Source organism: Chamaea fasciata, unplaced genomic scaffold (assembly GCF_029207755.1).
Source record: "Chamaea fasciata isolate MVZ Bird 193981 ecotype frontalis unplaced genomic scaffold, bChaFas1.0.hap1 SCAF_8, whole genome shotgun sequence".
In the NCBI taxonomy this organism is placed as follows: domain Eukaryota; kingdom Metazoa; phylum Chordata; class Aves; order Passeriformes; family Sylviidae; genus Chamaea; species Chamaea fasciata.
The window spans coordinates 7,028,005-7,037,380 of NW_027094093.1; positions in this window are offsets into that span (position 1 = coordinate 7,028,005).

A 9,376-nucleotide genomic window follows, 5' to 3' on the forward strand; every position below is an offset into this window, starting at 1 on the left:
CATTACCAGTCTGTTCAGTAATTTTTTCTACCGCATTCTAGTCCATAAAACTGACTGATTTTTTCAGTTCCAACTGACTGAAACTATTTGCTGGCCTCTGGAAAGTGCCTCTCCTATATTCTGATAACATTTGCGGAGCACTTATCTTCAACAATTAGGGATTTTAGGGGAGAAAAAGAGCAAGAAGCCAGCCAGGAATTCCAAATGCACTGCTTTAGTGCTTCACAGCACCCAAATGTGTTTTAAATGATAATTCCAAATACAGCACTTCATATGCTCAATATTAATGCAATTTGTACTGGTGACCAGTTTACGCTCTGTCATGCAGAAATCAGCTTCTTTTAAAGCTTGTGGCCAAGTCATAAATTACACAGTCCTCTCTAAAACAAACTTATCATCCACATTTTTCTCCAACACCTGTTAAGACAGGAGCCCCAGAAGCCACTGTAACATGCCAGATGCAACTTCAAAGAGTGCTCATTTTCTAAAATCAGCAAGCCAGAGATAAATTTTACATTTTCCTTTCACAGTAGTCGAACATTGGTTGTACTCTTTCAAAATAGAAAAAAAAAAAAAAAAAGGAATTCAAGACATTCCAGAAAACCTAAAGCTGCTGAGTCATGAGAAAAGATTCCATCTTCTATCACTAACAAATATGCCATAAATAAGCAATTAATTAATTTAAAATGCCTTTTCTTGGGAACATAGAGAGCTTGACAACATCTGAAAAAGATGCTGGATTCTCTAGTGGTCTGGGCTTTTAGGCTTTTAAATTTTCTTCTCTTGGGACTTTCAAAATCTTACATTTATGAAAATAAAAGTGCACATAAAACATTCATAAAAGTATTATATACTTATAGTTCCAAAAATTTATTTCTCTCTTTTAAGCTAGCATCTCTTAGCAAGAAGCAGAGGTATATCAAACATGGTCAAGGTCAGAAACAAAACCAGAATCAATTCTCAGCAAGTGAGCAATTTCATTCTTCATATTTCAGCTAAACATCAGTTAGGTGAAACATTATAACAAGCCAAGTGCTGTAATGGAAGAAAATAGCTTTTTACATTCTTGATCATTTCTGTCTTTCACAAAAAGCACCTGTGATCCTCTCAGAGTCCCAAAGGGGGCTTCTGACTGACACAGCAGTGAAGAGCAATCAGGTATTGACACACCTTAAAAGGAGGCTTTAACGTGATCAAAAGCGGGGCAGGCTGCCAGTTTTCCTGGCAAATCCCAAATGGACAGAATTCCGTCCCACACACCTCCCTCAGCCCTGACTCACACTGAGCCTTGGCTGTGAAAATGGCAAGCAGCCACTCACTCCAGGGAGACTGGATCAAAGAAAACAGGATAAGGGACAGAGCTGACTACACCACTGCCCTCTCTAAGCTGTTTGATGCACCAGCAGCTCGCTGTGTGTGATACCTCAAAAACCTCTTTCAAACTGTTTTTAAGAATCCATCCCCACTTAGGCCCCATCTTGCAAGCCCTTGATGCATTTGCTGCTGGAAACATGACCCACTGTGGCAGTAAAACCCCAGTTGTATTACACATAAGGGGTTTAGCCAAAATGTTGCTTTTATAGAAATTAAATTTATGCACAGTGACTTGATAGTGAAACTATTCTGTAAATATATTTTTTTATTGGAAATCCTTTGTTACGAGTAATAAGTACCCTAAACTGGTCCCAGCAGAAATTAGAACAAATTATTTGTTAGTTCTTACAGATTTAAAGTACGCCAGGCTTTGCCTGCAATTACTCAGACGCACCAAAGAGGTTATATTTTCCATATATATTCCATATTTTCCATGCATCCAGCAGCTCCAGTGTCACACAGTCACTTTTTCCCAAGAGCTCAGCTTCCCTAATACTATTTGAAAAATGCAGTCTGCATGCTTCTTTAGGAGCGGTATTTCCTGCATTTTATTTAACACACAGAAATGTTTTTCTTGGGACTCTTGGGTTTTGTCAGAGGAGGCCTTGACTGACTGTTAATTAAGATTCAGCAGAACCACCATAAGAAGCAACAAAAGGATGACTTTGGGCACTTCTCCACAAGAAAGAAAAGCCCCCCAAAATCCAGTCCAAATATAATTACAAAGAAATAAAAGGCATTGTTAAGAAGAAGGCCTTTGAAAGCCTCCGACTCCATTTGTATTTTCTAGGTCCTTGACATCACCCTACTGTTTTGACACTCATTCAACATGCTGGTACCTTCCTTGACTGATTATTCTATTTAGAACAGCAGCACATAAGGTCAAGATTTGAGCAGGCAGTTAACTTTTCAAAACACTTGTTTTGTACCTACCTCTCAGAAACTATTCTTAAAACTCCTTTTCTTTCATTTTTGAAAGAAGCGTTTAATTTAAAACATTTCTTCCCTCCAAATTCTTGCAAAAACATTAGGTGAAAGCAGAACTATTACCTTTTATCATTACATTCAATGAGAATTCTAGTTGCAATAGAAACATTTTATGTCCCCTGACTTTCTCATAAAACAGTATTTATAGAGCTTATTCACACAGTACCATTGCTTTTTCCATTCACATTCCTGTATCTTCTACATTATTATGATTTCTAAATCCTTAACATGCTAGAATACAACAAAATTTTGCTGCACCTAGAAAAGAGAAAGGGATCATTTATTCACCACAAAATTCAATTCATGCCTGTCTTTTTTTATCTGCTTCTAGCAACTCCTTATTCTCACAGAGCCATCTCACAGGAAGTTCTATTTCAACAGACAAGAAAATAGAAATTGTTACATTTAAAAATTGTCTTCCTGCATCTTTCTGGACAGTGCCTTGCAGGACTAACAAAGCTCTTCCCCTTATAACACAATATAGGAATTTAAGGAAAACTGACTGGAAAGAGAAGGATCCCAGGAATTACTCACTGCTGCCAGTCTATACATTTTGAAAGCCATAACTTTTCAAACTACTCTGGCCAGCTTATTGTCCTCAAACCACCATAGCTCCAACAACATCACTACATAAATTATATGTGACACTTGGCTTTGTTTTCTGCTGGATAAATGCTGTTAGATGGATGCATCCAAATAAATTTGTTTTAACGGAGACACCTTTTTAGCATTTGAGGTTTGAAGAGAAAATGAATGCAATATTATGTTTCCTGTGGAAAGGCAATTCATTGGCAAATACAGAGCTTCATAAAATGAGCAGAAAATGTAAGACCAATTTGACTCTCTTCTTCACCTAAAGCTCATAATAGCGCAGAAAGCATTCTGTTCTGTCTCTCCTCATCGAAACATTATTGAGACAAGCCCACTTAATTGGAGCAGAAAACGTTTTTTTCCCCTGAAAAACCTTCAGCCTCGGTGCAATGTTAATCTGCCTTCATTCCAATTTTCTGTCAGCAAGAGTCATTGGATTTATTTCACTGAATTGCAGTAGTTCACTAGTGAATTATACTATCGTTTTAAACTGATTGTATTTTCTAGGCAGATAATAGCACAATCATTAGATAAGTCCAACTCCTCATTTATCAACATCTCATTCAGGTAACTCTGAAAAGAAGAAGGTATCTTAAGACACGAGGAAAAATTAAGACACTTAAATTTTACAGAGAAAATAAATTCCTGTCACGCCCTTGACACGAATATCATAATACTTTTGTTTCACACATCTATCTAAGAACATTTACAAAGCACTGGGAAATTCTGAAATCTTCAAAGCTCGGCTGGCTTCAGGTTCTTAGGACAGAAGGAGAATACTCAAGTTTAAATTCTTCTGCTCCACCTAGTAGCAGAGAAATCAAAGAGGAGAACGTTGCTCAAGGGGGACAGGATGTCTCAACACCTGCACAAGACTGTGCCTTGTTCGCAGGGGCTGCTGCTCCATGCCACCAGCTGATAGAAATCTCACAAATTACCACAGAATTCATGATGGGCTGGTGGGCAGGAAGCGGGAGAGAACACTTAATTACTCCCCGGAGTAATGAAATAGCAAAGCAATGAAATAGTCCTTGTTATTTTTCTTTCTGCCTTTTCCACCACTGCTGCCACAATTGCTATCATATTTTTTACAGCTGCTTCAAACAAATGCGGAGTTGCACTTCAGTTCACATCAACTTCTCTCCCTGCCACAGAACTCCCACTAACTTGGGCATTTTCTACTCTCCTGAATGCAGCACACCTGGCAAGACTGCTTACTTCACTGAGTCCAGAAAGGCAGATGTAACAATCTGTAAGAGCCATGTTAAGCCAGCACCTTAGCCTGGCTCTCAGGCTTCTGCAAGGGCAATCAGGACAAGGAAATCAAGGAATAACTGTTTTAAAACATTTCTTAAAAAAATTTTACTTTAAAAAATGTACGATGGACAGCAAGAGAGTGAAGGAAAAAGCATGGCTTAGCACAAAGTAGAAATAACAGTTTTCTTACTCAAAACTGAGAACTTTGTAGTAGGTTTGCATACCTAACTACTTAAAAGTATTAATTTGTAAAAAATAATTTAATCACATATAGCCCTACCACAGCTGTAAATATTCCAAGTTAGCAACAACAAAATTACTTTTTAGAGTAATTCCATGTTTTTAGTGGTCCATATAAGTGTGTAAACTGAGTATTTTGATATTCAAGTGGAAAATGGCCATTCACACTTCTATTTGTTTCTGTGTATCATCCTATTCAGAGGCAGACCAAACATATTTCAAAACCAGCATCCTTTTTATCCTTACTGCTACTGAGTTTGAAAAAGTCTGTCATAGGAGTAGGGGGCAGCTTTCACCACCGCAAACTATAAAATCTTAAGTCCCAAGTCCTTCTCCCTGACAGCATTCTGAAAAGCTGCTTCAAAGGATGCATTTTGGGTTTAGTTCTGGATCATGGAGGAAACAGCCCATACTCATCCCTTTCCAGTTAAATCTCAAATTGTTCTTGTGTTAAATGAACTCAGAAATCAAGTTTCAGTCACTAGAGAAAGAGTAATCGTTTATTTATCGGCTTTTAAGAAAATGGTGACGTTTTTGGTGTTAAAAAGATTGCTTTTTAATAGCAGTTAGTGTTTATTTTGCTCACTAGATGCTAAAGGTTAGAAGATCCAATGTTTTGTTTTTCACACAGCAATTAAAACCGAGGGCAGTTTTTCAGTGGGACATGTCCCCACAGACATTAGAAATCAGGAATTTGATTTTGTTACATTTACTCTCCTAATGCAGTAAAAAAGGAAAAGATGAAAAAGTAAAGGCAAATTCATCAAATGCTTACAAATCCATCTGAAAAAAAAAATGCAATTTTCTTTGTCACTTATTATCCATCAGTCAATCTGAGCATCTTTTTTTTCATTTTTAAGCTGTCAAGTCAAACTCCATTTGACTAAAATGAACCTTTAGCGTCAAATGTTGATATATAGTATGATATTTTCTGGTACATATACATCATTTGGCTATTTGACTACAGTTCCCTTCTCGTTCGAATGAGCTTTCTGACATGTGCCTGCCAGCCACCTTTCCTGATGGTTATTGATATTAATGCAGCAGAATACTAATAAACATGATTCAAAACATAAGCAAAGAGAGGCTCAAGCCATATGAGTCTACCTGTGATCCTGGTAAATAGTCCATAAGCCCGACTGCTCTGTTTTCAGCACAGTTCAAATGCAGTTAAGGCAAAATAAAACCATATTTGACTGCTTTCCTTTTGCATACACCTTATATCCAAGTACTTCCAGCCCAGAAGATCTCCTTTTAATTATTAATTATCATTTTTAATTCTTAATTTAATGCTTAATTGTTATTAAAAATTTTAATAGTTAATTAAGTATGACTTAGCCTGTTAACTCTTGTTTGTAATTCATATTTTATAAATAATCCTTACTCCCACTTCTCATCAATATTTAGTAGCAGATTCTTTATAAGGTCAAATACCTGGCATTTTAAATTATTTTCAAATATAAAACATTCAGTTCTATTGATTAGTGCAGTGTCTTCCACAAGAATTCAGAACTGAGTTTTCATTTCATTTGGAATTCATGTTGAAGGCTCCAGACAGAACTACATATATAGAAATACTTGCTGCCACAACAGTCATTTTAAATGTAAAATTTCAAATAAATAATGAAAAAAAACCCCCAACAACCAAATACATTTGTAAAGTATTTGCATTCAGAGCAAGAAACTATCTTCTTTCTTATGCAAAAAAAATCTTGGACCCTCATTTCTCCTGGAATTAGAATATTTCAGACTCAGTTTCAGTAGTAGATTTAGCTTATCTCTACAGTTTAGTTATGCAGTTTAATCCACGCCTTAAGCCAACTATCTAATTCTAGTGTAAACATGCAAGATATTCAACTTCATTTGTTCTGCCCAGACAGAAAAGAAACCCTCAATATTTACTAGGAATGAAAGGAAACAAAAATTATGTACCTCCTAAAAAAAATGCATGTTTGTGAAACAAAGATATTTGTCTTTTGCCTTTGATTGTGAATGGTTTATTTTCACCTTAAACCATGTTTCCTGACTCCATCATGTAATTTTTTATCATTGTCTAGATAATACCTACCAAAGAACTGCTAAAGACAAAGAATAAACATGCAATCACTTCTAATTATTACAGTAGGACATGGTAAGTACACAAAGGTTGACAAAAGTTAAACAAACAAAACCCTAAAAGCAAAACCCACTTAGAACCATTTTCTTTGATCAAGAGGCTTCCCAGGACTGCACCGCAAAAAAAGCACAGAAATCAAAACCAGAAGAAAACCCAAAAGCTGCTTAGGCCATTCTCATTTCATTTATGTGAGATATTTCTTCAAGTGCTAAAATACGTAGAACATAGTTTGGTTTGTTTTGGTTTCCGTTTTTTTTGGGGTTTTTTTTGCTTTTAATTTTGTGTTAGGGGTTTTTAAATATTAAAATCACATTTTCCATACAAAGCTGTAGAGTAGGTTGGTTAATAATCCCTTCTTGCCACTCTAAATATGGATTTCTGTCAAGGGCACATAGATGAGTTTTGTGAAGTTACAGGTCTGGTGCTCGGATTAATGGTTCCTGTCTGTCTGTCACCCGGAATGAAGACTTTCAATAAATGCTTGTGGCATGACTATAATTGGCTCTTTTTGGTTTCAGTTATTTTACAAATATTTTATTGGCAACTCTTTGTAAATGAAGCTGCTTAACCGTGATTCAAGGTAAATGGAAACCATCCAGACCTCATGGGAAAATAAATATTCTCAGAGAACAAAAAAACCTCTCGATTTGTAGTTGAGCCTACAGATGAATCAGTTTACTTTCCTTTGACAGATTTTTTGCCTGCAGCTGCTTTGCTCCTGGCATTTAACCATTCCTGCTGGGAGAACCCTTGAGGAGCCAAGGTCACCGTGTGGCTGCTGACCCAAGCCTTGCACAGAGGGTGCTGATGCTGATACCTGAAGTCTAGATTGTGATCTGGTTATGATGCAGCACTGGCACAGTGTTGGATTCAGACAGAAACCTTCCACAACACCCTGGTACCCTTCAGATCCTCCTCAGCTGCATCAGCTGTGAGTCGGTGACCGAAAAGGAAAACGCTTCAAGCCCGTGTCCAATTGCATGAGCTTCCAGCCTTCCAGAACTGTTAGCACTCACCTTTAGAGACAGCAGATCAGGCTCACTTTTAGTGCCTTTACCATCTGGCACTGCATCACTTAATGGGTGAGCTTTCCATTCTGCTTTGATCAAAATAAAACAGAAGATAAAATTCCTCACAAACTGTACACGTACCATCCAAAAAATCTGATTGGAAAAACACACTTGGTGCATATGTTGCATGAACAGTTTGGTGTCTGAAGAAGTTGTTACACACATTTTGCCAGCAAAAGTCACTCAAGTACTAGAAAGACACACAAGTAATCAAAATCTAAGAAGTTATAATCGCTACAGAAAGCAATTACTTCAGAAAATGATCATTCCTTTCCTCAGTAGTATTATCATCTAAAATCCTATTTATCCATGACTAGCCAATAGTAAACTCAGCATAAATTCTAATGACTCTAGAAAGCAGTATTATTATACAGTAAAAATAATTTAAATCAATCCCTACTAAATAAAAAAAAAATACAGGTCTTTGACAGTACCTCCCCAGGGTAGGTGAAAACTACTTTCTCTATTTACAACCTCCTTTTCAAAGTAGTTTATTTTTGTGTTTATAATTAACTGTAACTAATGGATCAGCTGTACTGTTGATCAAAGTATCAAGAATATAGCACAATAATATTCTAGAATTGTGCAGGGTTAAATGAAACCAGGTCACAGTTGTGATACCAGACCAGGCATCGTTTTGTTTCTCCTTGCTTTCAGAGTAACTTTAAAAAATTATTATAACTACTACCTTTGCAGAGTAGTGATGACATCTAGCAAAAAATGCTGACTTACTTTTTAAAACTTATTTTAAGTGTATGCTCACATGTAAGATATGATTTTCCTCCAGAGAATAATTTTCAGAGAGGCAGAGAGAGAAAAGGAGTTGGCTGATAGCAAGGACTTTGTTATTTGCCCAAGTTAAAAAAAAAAATAAATAAATTAAAGATGTTCAGCATGTCAGCATGTACAGTTTTATGGGAGATGGTCTTTGTTCACTCTGTTTTCAAAAAAAGGGCAGTTATTTACAGTAATTCTGTATTTTTAAGAGCTTGATACTGCCAAGAGAGAGATGCTGAGAGGTTGTTCATCCACACTCACTTATTTCATGCAATGTTCGAACTGTATGCAAGCAAAACATAGGAAACAATAAAAGATGAAATATTCCTTTACTCACTGCATCGAAGCAAGAGTTTTCCTAGACACAGATTGTGTCTGACAAGGACCAGAACAAAGTCTGCTTTGCTGTCCCCTGTAAGCAGTTTCTCACTACTAGATGAGAGGCAGACCTCAGCTTTAATGCTCCATAGGAGACAGGAACCTCATTTTGTAGAAGCCCAGCAGGGTCAGACTCACAAAGATCATGGAGATTCACAGGACAGAGCCGAACACACACAGAGGTGAGAACATCAGGGCCCAGATAAATGGCTCTGCAGCTCTGTGTTCTGACAGCAAGCTGGACAGGGGATGTTGGGTGAGAGCAGAACACAACAGCCTCATCAGGTGTTTGTCTTAAGTTGTAAACTTGTGAAAAAGCTGCAAACTGGCACATCTTCAGTGGGGTTTATTTGCTGGATAAAGCCCAAAAATATGAATCAAAGCCGAGCAAATTTCAAACTGCCAAGCTCCTCTACTTCTTGGGCAAACGACAATGAACAGACAGCAGCTGTTCTCCTTTAGATGGAGAACTGCAAATAATGATGGGCTTCAAGGTGCCCTAACTCATAATTCTCTTTCTATTCCCAAGACAGAACATACTGGGCAAAGGCAGAAGCATAAACCATAGAATCTCCTGAGCTGGAAG